At 40.9% G+C, this 22,432-nt stretch overlaps 1 long non-coding RNA gene across 1 annotated transcript; it reads right to left on the reverse strand.

The window, feature by feature from the left end:
* Window positions 1–981: 981 nt before the first annotated feature.
* Window positions 982–18,397, reverse strand: LOC128311235 (uncharacterized). The gene is made up of 3 exons (XR_008289423.1): window positions 18,294–18,397; window positions 17,072–17,264; window positions 982–1,280 (listed from the first exon to the last, which is right to left on the reverse strand). It is a non-coding gene; the product is annotated as an uncharacterized LOC128311235 (long non-coding RNA).
* Between the last annotated feature and the right edge of the window lie 4,035 nt (window positions 18,398–22,432).

Here is a 22,432-nt window from a genome sequence, read left to right on the forward strand (position 1 = left end):
GTTACGCAATGAATGGGTTGGGAGCCACATCTCAGTCAAGTAGGAGCTTGTTAGATGCAGACTCCTGGACCCACCCTAGACCTACTGGATCAGGTTCTGCATTTTAACAAGATCCCCAGGTGATTCATATACATATTTAAGTGTGAAAAGCAGCACTATTCTAGATCAGTACTGCTCAACTTTGTGGGTTAGAATCATCTGTGGAATTTGGTAATGTCCTGATGCCCAGGCTGAACCCCATACTAGCGATTCTCAACCAGGGGAATGTCAAGGAGATTTAACAGTATACATCCAGGGGTGCGATTCTCAACCAGGGGTGACTCTGCCCCCCCAGAAAACATTTAGCAACATTTGGAGATGTTTCTGGTCATCAGTACTGTAAGAATGCTCCTGATATCCAATGGGTAGAGGCCAGGATACTGCTAAGCATCCTGCAATATGGCGACAGCCCCTCAAAACAAAGAATTATCTGGCCCCAAATGTCAAGAGTACCAGTGTAGAGAAGCCATGTGCTAGACCAAACTAGATGAGGATCTCTGGGGGTGGGAGCCAGAAACCATGTATTTTTTAATACTTCCCAGAGGATCCCAATGTGCAGTCAGGGTTGAGAACCACTGGGGGAAGCTTTGTTGATAGACAGCCAACAAGACTAGGAGTTCAGATTTAAGAGGTCCAGAAAGATGATTTGGTTTCAGAACATACAGTAGGTTGAGCTATAGTGTATGTCCAGTGGTTTCAGCTGTGGGGGGAGGAAGAGTGTGGGACAGGGAAGTAGGTGGGACTAGTTACAAATCAGAAAATTTCTAGACATTAAACAAGCAGTTTCAGAGACTTACTCTAGATCCAGCAGCAAAGAACTAAAAGGGATAAATCAGGACCAAATCCTAATCATAGGGATTCTTCTAGTGACTTATTTCCGCACAAAAAAACACTCCAAAATGTAGTGGCTTCAGTCAATGATTTCTTATTATCTATCACAGTTCTGTGGCTTGACAAGTTTCATCTGGACAGTTCTTGCATAGGGTCTCTCACACAGGTGCTGTCGGATATTGTCTGAGACCGTGGTCTTCCGGCGGCTCGTCTGTGCTGGACATCCGACATGGCTCACTTACATGGCTGGCAGTTGATGCTGACTGTCGCTGAGCACCCAGCTGTAGCCTGGAGTCTGGAGTAGCTGTAGACTGGAGTACCTCTCCATGACTTCCCTCAGTATGGTAGCTAAGTCTCAGAGGAAGCATCCCAAGAGCAAGTATTCCAAGAGACTAGAGCGGGTTTGGGCCCTTGTGAATGAAAATTGATGCTTTCTTAGGAATTTTACTTTCTGAGAACTTAAATAAACATTTATTTAAGTGTTAAATTAACAGATATACAAATATACAAATTAACTTTGTATACTATTAAATCTCCTTGACATAAGCACCAACAATAAGATTCAGAGATAATCCTATAGGGGATGGAAGAAAATTGATACTGAAGTACTTGTGAAACAAAGGACTACTAAGAAAATATAAAGTATCAACATGTTTTTTCTCACCCATATCCCTTCTATATTCATACCTTTATATCTCCCAGCTCTGCTGACCAACAGTAACATGTTTTCGTTTTTCATAGTGATACGAGGGATGGTGCTCGTGGGGTCTATTTACGAAGAAAATAAACTTTAAAATTTTAAACAAAATTGTTTTTAATGCCAAGGAGTGCTGCTCATTATAAGTTAATTCATTCATTAAACCAACCATGTAGAAAGATATGGATGGTAGTCCTATTTGTAATGTATTTGAAATAATATCATGGTTAAAACTATTTTGTATTTAGATATCTTGATAATTCAGACCCATTTCCCCTAAATGATTTTTTTTTCTTTTTGTAATTATAAATCACAGCCACATCTCTGAGATAGTTCACATTCCGTTTGGACAGGGATAAAGGTTATAAACTTGATGGGAATGCAGATGTGTTGTCTACATTTTCTGAAAAGAGCCACTAAAATGCTCATTCAATAAAATTAAAATCCCCAAGGAATCTTAGGGCATTATTTTTTTTCCCTTTCTTCTTTTGGTTTTCATGAGATTTATTACCATCAAAGCAACTATTCTCTGGGTTCTTGCTATTCTATTAACAATATAAGTTCCAAAATTTTTATGAAATAAGTGTTTACAATCAAGGAGTAGTATTGCTTTTTGGCTAGAACAAATGGATAATCTTTTGCGATAATCAATTGACCCTCCACTTAGTTTATGAAACACATTTCACCAGTTCCTTAAGACTGTTCCACTTTTCCCATTATACAAGTGGGGACTGTAAGAATTGTGAGAATGAACAAATCCTATCTACGTCAGGACTTTTCTTAAGAACAATTTTGCTATGTGCTCTTCACAGTTATACCATCCTCAAAGAAGTATCACTCAAAGAAAGGTGGCCTATCAAATTATGGGCTGCATTTCACAGAAAAAAAACAATCACAAAAGCTCAACATGTGGACCACAGAGTGTGGGTGAAAGGGAAGATAGTGTGAAAAAGAGAAATTGACAAGGATTTAAAAGGTTCAGATCTAGTTGCAATTCTGTCACTACTTAGAAGCCCTGAGACAAGGATTTGACTTTATACACCATCCAGAATACCTCCTGACCTTAGAGTTGGTCAGAAGGAAGAGGGAACTCTGATTTGCCCACCCCGGGTGAGATATTATCCACAGACGTTAGGAGGTGAATGAGTGCTGTGTAATGCAGGTGTCACATCCCCTATTCCCTCTGCAGTGATTTTCAGTGATCTCTTCCTGGTGTTGGCAGGAGCAGCTCTCTCCTTGAATTGAATGGGAGTTCTTTGTGCATGCAGTTCTGCCCAAAAGAAGGGCTGTCAGATAACAGTCCTGAGACAGTCTGTTCCATGACAGAAGCAGAAAGACATAGAGCATCCCCTGAGCCTGGAGAGAACTAATTAATAATAAAGTAAGACTTTACTTCATGCAATGTTTCTTCTTTTCTTAGACTTGAAGCCATGCATGTAGAAGTTAATGGTCCCATGAGGGAAGTAGACAGTGATTATACACAAACTAAAAGAACAAATGACTCTGGGCCCAAACCAATCATTTCATTTCTACTCTCTGCTGCAGATGCATCATCCACCCTTTGCTACCCGTAGATTTATTCTAATACGGAAAACACAAAGTATTTCTGAAGATATTTTTGGTTGTTTATATCAGGAATAACATAAAGTATCCTTGTTCTCCTTATACAACCCAGAGCATCTCTGGTTGCATACTACCAATGCTTTCTCATTCTACGTTTGTATTCCCTGGGTGAGGAAAGAACTGCAAAGGTATCCTTTACCAGTGAAGTATTAACCATAAAAGAGAGCTAATAGACACAATCACTAAGTGGTGACACCTGGCATTTAGTGAGAGCCCAGTAAATAAATTAATTTCATTAATGATCTGTTAAATAAAGTAATAGAGTAGAACTATGGGAACAGTTGGAAACAAAAAAGAGGATCAGTTAGACTTGGTTGGAGAGCTTGTGAATTTTATGGTTTTTTCCCCTTTTTTCCTATTTAAACAAAGAGTCGTGTTGATTATGCTGTACTTCCTACTTCTCACTAAATCATGCCATCTTTGCATGAAGATTCAGGATAAAAAAAGAAACCTATCATGTGCTAAACAGTTTCACCTATATTGGCTGACTTGATCTTCCCAATAGCCCTGTAAGGTTAGTGCTGCCATATTGCTACATCTTCCTATTTTGTAGATGAGAAAAATGAGGTTCATTAATTTGCCCAAGGTCATATAACAAGCAACAGCAGATCCAGGACTTGAACCCAGATCAAACCTCAAGACTTCGGTCATTTTTGCAACACCAAATCTGTCTTTCACTTTGTCTCCCCTAGGTTGTATGCCTAATGCTTCCAGGATCTGTGCTAGGAACAACACATCAGCATCTCTACCAAAAAACTTATGCAGTTATGCAGTCACTATATTTATATTGGTCTCCATCTAAAAATACACCTTGTCTAAACTTGTCACTGCTAAGAAGATCAGTGATTTAATGAGCCTTATTAAATTATAGCCCTAGACACATATAACAAACTATAAAACGACAGACCTATAACATGTCTCAAGTTTTATCTTCTAGTTGGAGGTTGTCTTGGGAAGAACTGTAAAGTAAGTAGTTCATGGTCACCCATCCATTCATTTAACAAATGCCTATTGAGCTTTTAATGTGGAAGGTACGGTTCTAGGTGTTGATAATATAGCAGTGAACCAAAAGACAAAGCTCTTTCTCTCATGGAACTCACATCCCAGTGGCAAGTAAGTAGTAGGGGCAGCTACTAAATAAATGCAGAATTGTATAACATGTCTGGTGGTAAGTGCTGTGGAAAGAAATGAAGCAGGGAAAGGAGACAGATAATTGGAGAGGTTGGAGGGATAGATGATGTCGCGCTGTGTTACACTGGATGGCAAGACAAGACTTCTCTGATGAGGTGAGAGTTGAAAGAGGTAAATCAGAGGATCATGTGGATCTCTGAGTATTCCAGGAAGAGAGAACAGTGAGTGTGAAGGCTTTGAAGGAGCATTCATGGTGTATCAAGTCGCTGCAGGGAGGCCTGAGAGTACAGGAGAGAAAGGAAAGGCAGCAAGGAGACGAGAATGAATGTCATAGGGTTGGTGGACAGATCCTAGGCAACAGTAGGGCTTTGTCCCCTGCCACACCCAGCACACCTCCACATTTCTTATTTTCAGAATATTTCCCACTGTTTCTGTTATTTCCACACATCCAGAGAGATCCCTCACACATGTGTCATCCTCCAGAGGCCATGTAGTGCTGTGCTTCCCTTCAGATTCTGTAATTAAGCTCTGAGGGTTCAAATCTCGACTCTTGCATGTGAATTAGGCAAGTTATCCAACCTTTCCATGTTTCACTTTTCTCATCTGAAAAATGGAGATCATGATGGTGGTGATAATGGTGATGATGATAATGATATGGTCTACAATCCTAGAGCTATCTTAAGGATCACATGAATTAGTATGTGGAAGGTACTTAGAAGAGTGCTCGACACATAGGAAGCACCATGTAAGAGTGGGCTGGTCTTATTCACAGAAAGGATAAAGATCTGCTTAAGTAAATCATAGTGCCCAGGATGCTATTCTTCCCAAGGATATTTTCCTTCCAAGAGACACTGTTCCCTGAAATTTTTAAATGGTAGAATCTCAGGCAGGAGAGACACCCATGCGGGGGAGAGATTTTTGGTTAGGAAAGCCTTCCCAGCATGCCTCCTACAATACACCATCATAATTTACTTCTGTTGACAAATAGACCAACGCTTCCCTTCACCAGAATTCTACAGGGAGTCCCTGAGTTTTATTTTTTTTGTTGACCCAATATGCTTACGACTTTCAGTATCAAAACCTTCAGTTTTATTTTATGTTAGGTTGTAAATGTTATGCATCCAAGGATCCACACTTGCATAAAAAATAGGGCCATCACTCCACTGTGCACTCAGAAAGGAGAAATTGCTCCAAGCTGCAAGAGAGATGGTTCATCTTACACATCTGAGACTCAGAAGCAGTGGAGGATTGAGCTATAAGGGGAGGGCCATTGTAGCATATGCTCATGAATAATGAATCTGACATTATAGTTATGCAAATGAAGCACAGCAAGCTCTAAGCTAAAACTTGGTTTCATCATTTGTTCACGGCCTCTTGTGTTCAGCACCTGGATAGTGCTCAGGATAGTAAAGGAGCAGAGCAATCTGCTTGCTATACTTGGGGTAGAGAAGGCCTGCATGAAGAAGCCAGATATCTGAAACAGTGCAGTTTCCATTGCATGCTCTGCAGGTAAATGAGCAAAGTCTTAGAGGAAATGCATGCTCGGTTGCCCAAAGAGTGGACAAAAGTGAGAGCTTATTAAGGCACGAGTGACAATAATTGCGGATGCTCAGGGTAATGGACAAAGACAAGTTAGAGGCTGAATATAATCCAATGCATTTTGTGATCGTTACATTTTAATATTTAAATTTGCATGGAATAGACATAATGATCAATTTTATCCCTCGGAGGGAAAGTCTACATTTTCTGGCAGTCTTGAATTTACCTTTAGAGTAAACAATGTGTTTTTCAAAATCAAGCATCAATAAAATATTGCAATTATGGAGAGATGAGGAATTTGTACTGCAGAGGTGTCCAGATTTGTTTGCGTATTGTGCACAGGGACAACCCTTCATTTATGCCCCTTCACTAAGAAAGGATTGCCCATGAAGAATTTTTCATGATGGAGGGACTCTTACTATGATTGATTAAGATTACAGTGTAAATCCACAGCACAAGAAAGGACCCGAGCCTGGTAACTGTTCACCCAAAGAGCTGCAGAAAACAAGATGACTCTGGCTTGTTTTTACAAGCTCTGTGGAGGAAGATTTCATATTTTCCTTATGTTACACAGTTATTTCCTAACTCTGACAGTTAGGAGAGTTTCCCTTGTATTGCAGACAAATCTGAATTGATCTCAATATAATAATATGAGAAAAACCCGTGTCAGCACTGAAAAATAGGAAACATTGTCACCCACATGCCAAAGGCTATGAGGAATTTCTGCAAGATGAGACTGAATTGAGCAAAAAATGGAATAGCCTGTGAGTTGCCCTGCACATTAGAATTGCCTGGAGAGCAATGTAAGCCTAGATTTCTGAGCCTCGCTCCCCAGTTGGCTGATTGCAGTTGGTCTGGGGGAGGCCCAGCCATTGGAGTTTGCAATGTTCAGTGCTCCTCAGGTGATTGTGAGGTACAGTCAGGATGGGGATCTACTGCCTTATCCAAGCTCTCCAGTAGGCTCTAGCTTAGAGAAGCAAGAGCTGGGGCTAGAGGCAGAGGCCGGCTGAGGCAGAATGCAGCAGAAATTTTTTGATCAGTGAAATATTTGCAAAAGGGCCTCAAGTCACCCTGAGTGGTGGTTCCCCAGAGGTGCCCAGAAGCTTCTACTCAGGGTGGACAGCAGCACCCTTCTGTTTAGCTTCCAGTAACGGGATTGGAGGAAGCTGTTCCTGAGTGGAAGGCTTGCAGGCGCAACTTCTCAAATCGGCAGGTTCTTTGGGTTCAGGGTGATGGGGGATTGGGGATGTGAGGGTGTCTTGAGGCAGCAGAAGAGCCTTTATCACTACGCCTGGCACCTGGAGCTGCAGGTGCACCAAACTGAGTGAAGTTGCCTGAAGCCCTGCTTCCTCCTGCTCCCTTTGCGATGCTGGATCATGAAAAAGGCAACTGGTGCACATCTGAAGATTCAGCGAGAGGTCTCTATTCAGCAAACGAGAGTAACTTGAAGAGATCCACAAGAGAGACACAAATTCTGTGCATTTAAATAAGCAGAACTTGCTGAGATCCAATTACACAGCAACTCTGTGCATGCCTGCTCTGTGGCTTCTTCCACTCAGTCTGTGGTGAGCTACTGGTGGCTGTAGTTATGTTCAGAGAAGAGAAATGGCCAGATCACTTAGGGTCCCAAAGCAGTTTCATTTCAGTGCAGAGTAATAATCAAAATCTCAATATAAAGCTTTTCTTCTCTCTCTGCTCTGCTTCTTCCTCAGACTCTACACCCAGACCAGGAGGCAGGGGCAGAAAAGGGCATTCTTGACTGCCATGGCCCTGATCTGGTGCTCTTCTGACTTGGCAGACATTCAAAGCTGGTACTTTCTTTTCCAGAGACATCCATGTAGATTCCTAGACATTTCTTCCTGAGCACACTCTACTGAATCGCTCTGGATGAGAATGAGGCTGCTCCCTCACCGCCCTCCTAGACCCCCTCCTCGTGTAAAACTCTTCAAGGGCTGTCCTCAAAGCCACACTCATTTAGGAGGGGCGTTCTCACAGCACCCTGATACCTCACTCTGGAGAAATCTCTCAAATTCCAACTCACTTGTCAGCTGCTTCAATTCAACCCTCTTACACCTTTTATGTGGGTGAGGGGTTGAGATTTGAAAACCCAGTTTGCACACCCTTCCTTATAAGTCCTACTTGGTGGTCCCGCACCCCACTTTGGATGGTGGGGATCACTGTTCCCAGGGCTGGCTTCGCGGGTGTACGAGCGTTACAGTTACATAGAATCCTTCACTCACAATTAGCCCCGTGCTTGGGTTAATTCTCTTCTATCACCATGTCGAACTTCTTAATAATTTGTATACAAGGGGCTCTGTCTTTTCACTTCAGATCGGGTCCAGAAAATTACATATCTGGTCCTAGTTGCCCCTATTAATGTGGGGGTTTTCACTGATACTGAGAAAGTATCCCGTTTTTAGTATCTCATTGCACCTGTTTCTGGAGGAGATTCCAGGCCTGTGTAGAATTCTCATTTTTGGGTATGGATAAGCTGGAGGGGAAAAAGAAACCCACACATACCAGTTTGGGGCCTATGAAAAGACATTGAAGCATAGATGAAGAACAGGGCTCATAGGGGGCAAAGGAAGGACATACTTGAAAAAAGATTTACCGTAGGAAACAAAAGTAATTTAAGGCAGCATCTGCTTGTACTTTCAATAAAATCCAATTAAGCCTGGGCTCTATGAAACACAAGATTAAAGATGAGATAAGACAATAAATATCAAAAGTAAGCTTGCTTACAGGAAGGCAAAAATCAAAAAAGAAGCCAGACAGCAGCAAGAATGATGGCTTTGAAATAAAAAAATGAGTTGGCAGAACCTTGTAATGTATTAGTAGTACAGTAGGCCCCGAGGATAATTGCAGTGGTAATATGGATGACTAGCTCGAGACCATCTCCAAATGCTAGAAAAGGCGATGAGATGGAAGCAACCTCAGAGAAGAAGGGAGGGGAAGAGGAAGCAGCACGCAGGGCAGCAGAGTTCCTTTAGGAGATAAAAGAACAAATGAGACAGAAGCCATGTTTACAGAGAGCCAAAGATTGCCTAGTTGCCCCTGAGGGGGACAGACTCACAATGGAAGGAGTGGGGGACCACTAGGTTTTTATATTAAATCAACTTTTCTTACCAATAAAAATACTCACCACAATAAAGAGGGATCTATTAATGGCAAAGCGCCCTGGCCTCGTGGACTAATAACTTTTGAGTTTGAGGGTGTTTTGCTGAAAGCCCTGTGAATTGCCTCTCTGGTTCTTTGACCAAGTACCAGTGATACATGCAGTTATAAAACATTCTCATCGTTCCCTATTGAGGGCCTCCGTCAGGAAAGAGAGTAAAAACAGTAATAATACCATTTATGAACATTGAGACCTTACAAATGCTTTCCTTTATACTTTGTGCGAGCCTCCCGACAGTACCACAGGCAGATAGTATTGTCAGAAGTTACAGGCCCCCAGATAGAAGTGCCACATGTCAATGGCAGGGCCTGAGTCCACTTGAAGGTGTAAGCGGAGCTGTATTTATGGTAGACAATCAGAAAAGAGATATATATACTCAAGAGCTTGGGGGTGGTTGGGGGGGATCTTCTATTATTGTGCTATAGAGAACTGGTTGCCATACATCTCTCTGATGACACTTGTAGGGCAGTGGACCCTGATGTAAGAGTCAGGGTGTTGGAACCCTCATTTGGGTATCGCAAATGCTGTAAATATGACATTTGAATCTAGCAAGAAAGGACCAGTAGATCTGACTTGAAAATAATTTCCATCACAGTCTAAAATGCTCTAGACCCTTTTTGGAGCTTTGTGGAGTCAGTAAACAATGCAGTTCTAAATATCTGAAGTCAGTTTTTACAAGCAATGGTTTATTTCCCTAAATGGTATGGCTATTATAGAGCCTATTAGAAAGATAAACAGAAAAGAATAAGCCTAGTTTCTGAATAGAACCATAGAGATAGTGATGTTAGATCCATTCAATTCCTTAGTAAAAAAAAAAAATAATAATGGGTTTTGGACTAAATAAGGGGTAAAAATGGCTACAGAGCATTTTACTGGGCCAAAGTCATAATGTATGACAGGATCATAATGTGTTTAATGAATCACGGAATGTTCTAATTCAGGAGTTTAGAAATGGTAAACACTACTATTTTCCTGCCCGTGACAGACAGTGCTGGTCTATTATAACAGTCTTGCTTGCTAAGCTTAGACACAGCCTCAGAAACATCTTCAGTATGGCATGCCGAGAAGCCTGCATCCATCCATCAGAGCTGGTATTTAGGATGCCATTCCAATCCAGTACATCTGTCTAATTTCTCAGGTAAGGTTACTGACTATAAGAGGGACAGACTGACACAAAGGTCACATGGCCATTTGGAAGAAGAGCCAGGACTATACCTTGAATCTTTGATTCTCTACTCAAGTAATCTTCCTGTTTTATCTTATTAGAACTTTAAATTGGGATAAACTCAAGAACTTTAAAAATTTAGTCCAGGGGCACCTGGATGGCTCAGCTGGTTGAGCGTCCGATTCTTGGTTTTGGTTCAGGTCATGATCTCAAGGTTCGTGGGTTCGATCCCCACATCGGACTCTGTGCTGGCAGCAAGAAGTCTGCTTGAGATCCTCTCTCTTCCTTTCTCTCTGCCCCTCCCCTGCTCATGTGTGCTCTCTCTAAAAATAAATAAATAAACTTAAAAAAATTATAGTGTCAAACTAATGTTGGCATGTGTCTTTGCGTTATCACTATGTGACATAAGTTTGATGCATATGTGTGCATATCACTATGTGATAACTATGTGTGTGTATGTGTATGTGTTACAACTATGGATCAAAAGTTATCTCCCAGAGGCCAGACGCCAGCCCCGGAATTTACAAATTCTTTCAAACTCAAATTTCTTCTATATGGAAGTAGAAAATTTGCTCCCATTCCAAAATAGACCACACAAACTAAAGAGATAAAAAAGCCTTCAAACCTCCCATGAACCCTGTCTTCCTCGAACCACTGTCCTGCCTCATTTTTCCCTCTCATCATGTTTGTTTGAAGTGACTAAATTTACTTTCTCTACTTTATTTTTCATTATTCTTCAAATCTCTTGTAATTTGACTCTGACCACCAACTCTCAAAAGAGTTACTTATCAGGTCACCAGCGATCTAATAGCTATATCTAATGAACTTTCGTTATTCCTATTTTGGGGCCCCCCACTTGATGATGTTGACCACCACTGGTTCTTGAAACCCTTCATTCCTTGAGAATATTTTCTCTCGACTGTGCTTGTACCTCACTTCATTCCAAACATCCTTCCTTCTCCTCCTTGGCATTTGTCTTTGGCTCATAGACTTCCTCTTCTTATACACTATCCTTGGGAAAGATGATCTATGCTCATCATTTTAATGTCCACCTGTGTTGTAATGACGCTCAAACCTGTGTCCAGCCATGACGTCTCTTCTGAGTTTTGGATTTATATATTCGATTGGTGGTTCTCTGGCCACTTGAAAATCACCATGCCCCAAAGTGAACCAAGCGTCTTTCTCTGTAAGCCCCAGACCAAGCACACACTAACTTTGGGGTGTGTGTATGTACAGTCTTTTTTCATAGCACTGCTACCTATTGTGTTACCTGAGACCTAAATCAGAGAATCAGCCTATATTCCTCTCTCCACATCTCCCCACTTTCAATCTCCATGTCCTGTTTAAACTTAAATTCTTTTTTTCAAGGTTTATTTATTTTTGAGAGACAGAGAGAACAGAGCGTGAGCAGGGGAGGGGCAAGAAAGAGAGGGAGACACAGAATCTGAAGCAGGCTGAGCCTGATGGGGCACAGAGCCTGACACGGGACTCAAACTCACTGGCCACGAGATCATGACCTGAGGCGAAGTTGGACACTCAACCGACTGAGCCACCCAGGTGCCCCTAAACTTAAGTTCTTACTGAAATCCCCCTAGTTTAGGTCTGTATCACTTGTTGTCTGAATGATGTAAGAAACCGCTAACTGTCCTGCTGCCCTTAAACCCTCCCTTTGCTCTGTGTCCAGAGTGGACACTCTCAAATCACCTCTTGCCTTGTTACTTTGGGACTCAAAACTTTACATCAGCTCCCTTTGCCCTCAGAATAAAGTTCATGCTCCTCGATGTGATTTCTGTGTCTTGGCATTATCTTTTGTTCACTGTTGTCCACATATGTGCTTACTGTACCATCAGCAGCCCATGCCTGGCACATGGACGGTACACTCACATCAACTTCTTCCCATAGCCTTTCTCTCAAATAGGTTTCTTTGCCTTGTTGTGATGTATGGAGTCCCAAACATGTTATGTGTATAATTTGAACATAAGTGCCTGTCTGGGACCCCGAACACTCTTTGTGGGGACAAACCTTCATAAATCCTCCAGTGTTCCCTCACTGCAAGCTTCAGAATCTTCTTACTGATGGGGAAGAAGGAGGTGAGTTGCAAGATAACCACTTAGATTGGCCTAACTAGACCCTGAAAGCCATATGCCAACCAGGGAACTTCCAAGTCTAGAGGGCAAGTCTGGAGGAGAGGGGGCAAGGTATATGGAGCAGAGGCCCTGACTTTGGGACTGAAGTTCTGGCAGTCTAACTCTCATGCTCAACCTGAGTAATTCTCATCTTGGCTTGGTAAATTATATATCATATGAATTCCCAAATCATTCCCTGACTTCATTTCCTCCAGGCGTCCAGGACAGGGGCAGCAGCTTTGGGCAGTGGGGACCTTTTTAAACGTAGCATTAGCAACTAAGAAACCAGATCTTGCCCCAATTGGCAGGGACAACCTTGGGTGAGGCCTCCAATGGTCTGAATCCCTTCCCATCCTTATTCACCTGGCCAAATCTAAACAGACCTTTGAAACTTCTCTACTTAAAGTGTAGTCTGCAGATCCTCAACATTGGTACCACTCGGATTCTTGTAAGAAACAGAATCTCAGGCTCCAGGACAGGTCACTTAAGTCAGAATCTGCATGTTACCAATATCCTCAAGTGATTTGGTGTGTACTCAATTGAGAAGCATTGCCGTATTTGTTTGTTTGTTCATTTACTTATTTATTTTTAATTTATTTTAACTTAAACAAAACGAGGGGGCACCTGGATGGCTCCGTTGGTTAAGGTCTGACTCTTGATTTTCTCTCAGGTCATGATCTCACGGTTTGTGGGATTGAGCCCCATGTCCAGCTCCATGCTGACATCATGGAGCCTCCTTGGGAGTCTCTTTCTCTCTCTCTCTGCCCCTCCCCCACTTGCATGTGCTGTCTCTCTCTCTAAGGAAATAAATAAATAAACTTAAAAAAAAAAAAAAGGAAATACCTGGGAGGGAAGGGAAGCATTCTTGGCAGAGGGGACAACAGGAGCAAAGGTCCTGGAGAGGATGCGTCTTTGGCAAATTTGAGGAAGACGAAAGAAGGTAGCCGGCTGGAATAAAGTGGGTGAGGGGAGGAGGAGCAGGATATGAGGTAAACAAAGGACCTGCGGCCCACATTACATTGGGATTTGCTGCTCATGGTAAGTATTTTTGATTTTGAACAATGTGTGATGAAAGCCATCCAGGGGTGGGGGGCAGTTTGAGTCGGGATGTGACAGGCACGGATATTCATTGCAAAGGGACCACTCTGGCTCTTGGTGAACAGTCTGTGCAGGGGTGTAGCAGGAGCACTAGCTGAAATGCACTTGAGTCAGAATGCATGAAGTCACTGTCTTTACACGGGTACGACTGAAACTTGTCTCTGCTCTCCCAGAGGAGCTTCCCAGGGCAACCTGTACCCCAGCTCCTGGGTGGCCTTCTGTATTACTCATCGCCACAGCAGGCCCTTTCAGCGTGTCTCAGCTGTGTGCCAGGCAGCCTTTGACAGGTGTTTACCCATTCCTCAAACCTCTTACGTCTTCTTACGTCATTGGGACTCCAAGCCAGGATGTGGCAGACTGACATGCCACACCATATAATTTATGCCCGGCTGAGTCCTAGCGCCATGCATTTTTTATCCTTTTAAAATTAAAAACAAGTATATATACACATACCCTTGTTATTTTATGAGGCGTTCGTACTCAGCAAAGTGTCAGTTTGACAGCTGTGGTGCTTCTCCCACTACCAGAAGCCTGGGGGTGTTAGGAAGACCCCCTTGGGGGCTGATTAAAATCTCTGCCCGGCGTCACCTGCCTGAAACAAAAGCCTAGTGCCTTCTGCCACCAGGCAAAACACTTCCAGCGCTCAACATGAGGCATAGGGTTTTATCCTTTGGAATGAATTTTAAAACCGCATCTGCTGTAAGGTGTTTGGAACTTAGCCTAGTTGTCAAACTGGATCTAACTTCAAATGTGGCAAAACTGTGAAGTTGGTTAAGTTGGGTTTTGGTGTCTCTGGACTACTTCTACTTACTACTGCTGTATCTACAATAAAAGTAACTACTACCACTGCCACTATCACCACCACCATAATGATAGTGAATTTTCACTTCTGCCCGCTGCTGTTGATTCATAATCTCATTTGATTCCTTTGACAATTTTTGAGGTATGTACTATTATTATCCCCATTGTACAGAGGGGAAAATTGAGACTTAGAGAAATAAATAATGTGCCCAGGTAGTTGGAATACTTGAAATCCAAACTTCCCTGAGTCCACATTCTCAACCACTGGGTTATGTTGGTTGCATCCTGTTTTCCCGTTTCGCCCATTCATTCACTCATTCATTCCACTACATCATTAGTCCCTTCATCGTATTTGTGCTCTATAGGAAGTTTTCCAAGGACAAGAATGTTCTGAGAGATCGTGGAACCGAAGTCAGAGAAGAGCCTCTATTTATCAAGGACCCGCTCTGTCGTTATTATAGAGCTTTCTCCTTGTTATCCTTTTCATTGTTTTGTAGATAAGGAAGCTGAGGCTCCTTTAGGTTGGGTTCCCCAGAAGCAAATTCCAGGATGAGGATTCCCGTGGAAGGGATATTAGGAAATGTTCCTCACTGGAGTGAGAAAATTGGGGTGGAGAAGAGAAAGAGGCCAAACAAGGGTGCTCAGCTTTGGCTTCTGTAGTTGTTGTGGGTCTTGATTCAGAGATACTTTCATGGGGCCAAAATGACTGGGGCTCTCATACCCTGTCCCCATTAGTTACTGACCAAGGGTTGCTTGCATCCTCAGATACTTGGGGCTCTCTCTCAGCCTGAGGGCATCTCTAGCAAAGAGGTGTGGTTCAGACCTGAGAGAAGGATGAGCATCATAGGCCAATCTGCACAAAAACGGAAAAGGATGAGGGGAGAAATGTGCAGAGGACTAATGAGAGAGGATGTGAGTTTCTCCAAAATGGCAGAGCTGCAATTAAAACCAGGGTCTAATTCACTTCAAAGCCTGTCGTTGTCTTTCTTGTTCAGGTAATGCTGAGTTGTCCTGAGCAGTATTTACAGGTGACAGAGACTTTCCAGACTTTTCCCCTAAAGTCAGAACCCTAGGAAGCTGCTACTATCTACTCTTAAATCCAGTTGTGTCAATGGGACTCAGCAGAAATTCTGCTTTGGGGTTCCTAGGGAGGTTTATACTGTCTTTTTCCTCCCTTCTTCCTTTTATTTTTGGTTGTAAATTTTTTTAACAGCTTATTGAAATGTATAATCCACATACCACACAATTCACCCATTTACATTGTACAATTCATGACTTTTAATATATTCACCAAGTTTTGGAATCATCAGCAATATTCAATTTTAGAACGTTTTAATCTCTCCAAAAAGAACCTTCCCGTTAGCAGCCACTCCTTATTCCCTTCTCTCAGACCCTGGCACACAACAGTTTACTTTCTGTCTCTATGCCTCTTCTGGACATTTCATATAAATGGAATATATCACATATGGCCTTTTGTGTCTGGCTTGTTTCACTTGACATATTTTCAAGATTCATCCGTATTGTAGCATGTGCTAGTACTTCATGTTTTTATGGCTGACTAATATTACTTCTGAAGGATGCACCACATTTTATTTATCCACTTCATCAGTTGATGGACATTTGGGTTGTTTGTGTTTTTGACTATTCTAGTATGAATGTTCATGTGCAAAGTTTAGCGTGAATACTTATTTTTTTATTCTCTTGGATATATACCTAGAGTGGAATTCCTGGAACATATGCTAACTTTATGTATATATATATATATATATATACTTATATATATATATACACACACACATACATGTATATATTATATAAATATATGTGTATATTGTATAAATATATATGTATATGTTATATAAATATATGTGTATATTGTATAACTATATATGTATGTGTTATATAAATATATGTATATATTATATATGTATATATTATATAAATATGTATACATAGTATATGTATATATTATGTAAATATATATGTGTATATATATAAATATGCATACATAATATATATATCATGTAAAAAAATAGATACACACACACACAGACACACACATACATATAGGAACTGTCAAACAGTTTTCCAAAGCACTGCACAATTTTACATTCCAGCCAGAAATGTATAGGCGTTCCAGTTTCTCCAAATTCTCACCAACACTTGCTATTGTCCATCATTTTGATTATAGACATTCTAGTGGGTGTGAAATGGTATCTTGCTGTGGTTTTGATTCGCGTTTCCCATTAGGAATGGGATGCTGAGCTTTTTTTCACGTGCTTATTGGCCACTTTATATCTTCTTTGGATAAATGTCTATTAAGATCCTTTGTCAATTTTAAAATTAGATCGTTTGTTTTTATATTGTTGAGTTGTAATAGCTGCATATTATGGATATGAGAGCCTTATCAGATATATGATTTAAAAATGTTTTCTCCCAGGGTGCCTAAGTGGGCCAGTCGGTTAATTGATTTTGGCTCAGGTGGTGATCTCAGGGTTGTGGGCTCTGCGCTGGGTGTGGGGTCCGTTTAGATTTCTCTTTTTCTCCCTCTGCCCCTGCCTGTGTCCCCAACATTGAGCATGATGCTCTCTCTTTCTCCCCTCCCAAAAAAAGGAAAGAAAGAAAGAAAAAGAGTGTTTTCTCCCATTCTGTGCATTGTCTTTTCACTATCTTGATTTTTTTTCTTATAAGCATGAAAATTTTTAATTTTCATGAAATCCAATTTATGTTTTTCCCCTTTGGTTGCTTGTACTTTATGTCATTTCTAATAAACATTTGCATAATCCAAGGTCACAAAATTTATACTTAATTTTTTTTTCTAAGAGTTTGATAATTTCAGTTCTTACCTTTAGGTCTTTGATTGATTTTAAGTTAGTTTTTGGGTATGGTGTGAAGTAAGGGACCAACTTCATTTTTTTGGATATAGATATCTAGAAAATAGTTGTACTTTGTTGTTTCAGGCACCATCCCCTCCCTCTTCTCATTCTTCCTTATTGGATTGCAGAGGTGATGATTGGTGATGCAGCAGCCAGCTTACGACTATGAGGGAAAAGCCAACAGAATTTTGGAAATTCTGGCATTGAATGGTTGTACTTCTTATCATGTAAAAAACAAAACAAAACAAACCCCCCAAACCTCCTGAACACCCCCAAACCATAATTATGGAAGAGTTTTCTGTTATTTTGTAGCCCAAAGCACTACCTTCTTCGTTGTCCCCTGGAGTAGATATTTCATGTGCTGATTGATGTTCCAATTCACAGTGACTCCATCCTAACCGAAAATCTACCCAAACAGAAGAGAACACCATATTGATCATGGGTGGTCTGTAAGACCTTCTATTGCTGGCCAAGTATGAATGGCCAGGTTGGACTCAAATAAGCTGTGTCAATTAGGGCCCTTCTTTTAGCAATATGGAATGTTGAACTGAGACAACTTTTGAGAGAAAGTTCATTGTTTTCTCTATCTGAGGTCTTTGAAGCCACAGTGGCTTCTGTCTTTCTGAGGCTTTTGTTTCTTTCTTTCTTGGCTTTCTTGGATTCTGTGCAACAATTTCTACTGCTCCCATACTACCTCTATCCTTCATAGCTAATTTGGTTTTTGTCAAGGCTAGACAGAATTGGTTTCTGTTATATGGGGCCAAAGGAACCATAACTGTACATTTTTTATCTGGTCCCATCCTTTATTTACCCAGATGGACATTCATATAGTCACCTGGGTATTATTTCCTCCACATGGAATTAATGTATGAGGTACTAAATCCAAAACTTCCCTCAAGTAGTCTAGGAGCTACATTATTCCTTTTCTTTACAAATACAAAATAAATAGTTTTCTCAAAAAAGTGCTGATAATATTTCCTATTAGGTCATAGGCAATTTAAGAGCAGTAAAGGTAAAATCCAGGGAAGATTAGAATAGTAATATATTTGTACACTCATTATTTTTCTGAAAGAGTTTGTGGTTCACAATATTTGTCATTTTGGTAGACCAATATCAGCAGAACTGTGGATATTAGCCCTTCCTTCACTTGGACATAAAGTAGTGAATGACTCAGACCAAGGTTTACACCTACCCAGACATTTCTTTTCAAAGATCCATGAGAAGGGACTCTGGAAAACTCTAGTTCCAGTGAAAGCAGAGCATCTTCAAATTCCAGTCTGGCCTGGGATGTCTGAGGTTCAATTGTGACTTAACTTTTACTCTGAGTAGGCTGACCCCAACCTTCTGAGGTCATGATGGGGGCTTTTCTGTCAGAAACTTTTGGTCTCATACTGCCATCTTTCAATAATACTTTATTTATTAAATCACTTAATGTCTAATGAGTACCAGACATTGTGCTAAGAGCTACAGATGTAGAAATGAATAAGGCAACCCCTTTGTCTGCAAAGCTTTCAGTATTTATTCCTATTATATGATGGAAGGAGCACTGCCACACATTCTGCAGAAATGGTATCATCTCCTCCAATTATTATTATTTTTTTGGTCATGATAGTTTAGTATGTTTTTGTAAGTATGTATCTATCTATACATCTGTGTTTGTATGTATGTGTATATCCCTTTCTTCTATCAATCCATCCTCATCCATCCATCCACCCTACCCATCGACTCCATCCATCCATCCATCCATCCATAAAGTATAGGCTACGTTATGTTGTGGTAAACAATAACCCTAATATCTCGGTGGCTTTATGCAACAGAAATTTGTTTTTTTGTGAAAAGAAACTTCAGGTTTTTTGACTGGGGAGGGCTCTGTTCCATGTTGTCCTCCCTCAAGGATATACCCAGGTTGTTGGAGCCTCCACCACTTGGTCACTGCAATAGTTTGAAAGGAAAAATGAAGGGTATTGCACTGGCAATTAAAGGCTTGGATGTAGAAGTGACACTTGTTCTTACTAAAGTATTCAAATGGCCACATCAAAGTTTAAGAGGCAAGGAAGTGCAAAGGTGTGCCTTCAAGGGGGATGAGCCAGAAATACTGGAGAGTAGCACAAATATCTATCATTCCACTTCTTTCTCTCTCTGGCAATACCTGCCTCCTTTTCCTCTCCCTCTCTCTCTCCCATTTCCTTGTCTCCCTCTTTTTTCTTATCTATCTTTACCTGTTTATCTTTCTAAATTTAATTTGTCATTTAATTTAATAAAGTATAGCAGTTAAAAAACTCCACAAATCTCTTGTTGTAAAACTGTGACAAGTGAGTAGGAGGAGATTTCTCCTTATTATCATACAGCCAAATGTGCACGAGCCCAAGTTCTTTTGTATTACCAGAAGGTAAAGGTAAAAACAGACAAACAAAACCGTGTATCCTACCAGCAATAAAAAAGCTGAAATTTTGATAACCAGTTGTATTAGTTGCCTATGGCTGTTGCAACAAATCACCTCAAACTTGGTGGATTATAACAACACGCATTTATTCTTTTGCAGTTCTAGAGGTCAGAATAAAATTGGCATGTAAGATGTTGGAGGGCCTGGCTCCCTGGGGAGGCTCTAGGGAAGAATCCATTTTTTGCCTTTCCCAGTTTCTAGAACTGCATTTCTTGCTCATGGACCTTTCTTCCATCTTAAAAGCCAGGAGTGTAGCATCTTTGGGTCTCCCTCTGCTTTTCTGTTGTATCACCTTTTCCCGATCATTTTCTTTAATCAAATATCCCTCTGTCTCTCTCTTATAAGTATACTTGTGGTTACATTTAGGGCTCACCTTGATGATCCAGGATTCTTTCCACATCTCAAGATCTTTAACTTGGTTAGATCTGCAAAGTCACTATTACCATAAAAGATAAAATTCACAGGTACCAGGGATTAAGACCTGGACATCTTTAGGAGGTATTACTCAGCCTACCCACTAGTTATACAAAAAATAGTAAAACTGCATGTCTAATGTTGGAGACAAAGGTTAAGAATATTGTTTATTGATCCCTCTCTGTACCTAATTTTCATAATAGTTACCAGAGCAGAACTTACTAGAAAAGAAATGGGACTCAAAATAGTACAATAATTAGTAATGGTAGATCATTTTCTATTGCTGCTCTTACATATTTTTTAATGCTGATTTGGAATTTCTTGCACCCAGAGATTACATTTCATATTCAGAATCTAAATGCATTTTGTTTTATAAGTATAGTGACTGGATCTGCTGCATTTAGCAGAAAATTCATTGCTTATACCACTAAAATGAAACTCGTTGGAAACATTTTGTACATATGGGGCTATGAATTATGATTTTCCCTTTACAAGATATTTGCAAGTCAGAAAAGCAAAATCATTGCTTTCTCCTTCCCTCCCCCTCCTCCTTTGGGAAGGGAGCAGTGAATCTCATCTTTTGGCAGGTTAGCAACTTTCCCTCATACTCAAGCAAGCTTCTGCAGATACCCAAAATTAAAGACTAGATGCTCACAAATGTCACATGCATCTAAAGAAGATGGAACCTAAATTGAATATTAATGAGTAATGAAAGTTGAAAACAAAATTGCCTGTTGGAAATGTGCTCATGAGTTATGAGAACAAGATCTAAGTCTTCTCTTCCCACTTCATTTTGAAAATAGCTGTCCATGAGGTGGTTAAGTGAGCCCTGGGATTTTGATGTATTTTTCCAGGATGACTGCAGACTCTTGAGCAAATAATTTGTTCCATATTGCTGAATTCTTAAGAAATAAAATTACTCACCCTAAAAAAAGTCTTTTCAGGACTTCAAGGGTAATTTCTGCCTGGTGTGTTCAGTGCTTTTTACCCCCATCTTTTGGCTATTAGACTCTTATGGAGCTAATGCAATAATTCCTTGGCACTTCTCTCTTGCAGCTGCTGACAGGGTGAACTTTTTCCCTGGGCCTGTGGTGTCTGGCTGTCAGGTGGACTGTAACTACCCTCACATTTTTATTCATTAAAGGAACCAAAGTGGGAATACTTCAATGTCTCCTGTGGCTTCCGTTGAATCTTTGAGGTGATACAAACCTGATCTCATCAAAATTAATGGCTTATGGTCATTCACACTATTACAGTTAATAGGGTTGAGCATGCAGTATCCCCTGCAAAAACGGTGCTTATTTGGGGCCTATAATACAGCACAGGTTGGGAGTACAGTTGACCGAGACTGCCCACCCTGTACAGCGGGAATTCGCAGCACTTAGCAAAGACAGTTTGCAAGATGAATCTTGTGAACATTGGCTGCAAATTGCTGTTGCTCAAGCAGGTTGTGGTAAAAAAGAGCAATGATGTGTAAGAATATGTTTTAAAAACGTACTGGTGTTAATGAAACAAAAGCTATACTTTAGACTCGGTAATGTAAGGGAAATTGTTTTCTTTTAGCACAGAATCTGGCAAAGATGGCCATTTGGCTGTTTTAGCTTGTGGTTCTCCCTCTCCCCCATACCTCAGCCAGGCTTCTGAAAGAGCAGAAGGGTCTAATACATTAGACTTACCTGTGTTTAGTTTCATTTCCTTCCATGTGTCCATTCTTCTCAGATAGCCCAGTCAGGTCATGAAGCTTTGTCAAGGCTGGTATGATTCAGCCTCTGATTGAAATAGGGTAAGGCTGGATCCTGGGGCATGCACAGATGGAGGTCACCATTTAGTGTGAGGGAAAAAGCAGAACTGGAAGTAAATTTGGGTCACATGTGATATTGATATTGCAGGAAGTATCAGTCAAAGTGGGTCAAGAACCAAAGACAGTAACAAAGGGACAAAGCGTGGGAATTTGTTCAGGTATAGAGTAGTCCTCACAAATTTATGGCTGCTTTTTGTTGCATTAGGGATTATTCTGATGGCTCAAGGTCACGTCTTTGTAATCAGTTGGCATCTAACATCAGTCACTAGTATGAGTTTACCTAACTATACATCTATCCATTCATCTATCCGTTCATTCACAAACATGTTCCAAGTAATGCAGTGGTAGCCTTTACTGGGGCTTCTCATATGCCTCCTCTGCCAGTCAGCCCTTATGCCAAAATAATATGGAAGGATGAATGCCCAGGGCATTTCTTGGACATAGATGTTAGGAAGATTTGGTTTCTTACCAGGCCAGTACATTTTAAAAACCTAGAAACTCTTCACACTTGAATGGAGTCTCCCACTGCAGGAAAGCCGGGGATCTGATACAGACACTCCCTTTCTCTTCCTTTTCTGTGTTTTGTTTTTTTCTTACTCCATGACAGTAAGAGTTAAGGCTGTGGATCTTGGGGGAAAGAGAAAGGCAATCCTAGAGATCCGTCTTTGGGTCA

This window comes from Acinonyx jubatus, chromosome A3 (genome assembly GCF_027475565.1).
Source record: "Acinonyx jubatus isolate Ajub_Pintada_27869175 chromosome A3, VMU_Ajub_asm_v1.0, whole genome shotgun sequence".
Classification (NCBI taxonomy): Eukaryota; Metazoa; Chordata; class Mammalia; order Carnivora; family Felidae; genus Acinonyx; species Acinonyx jubatus.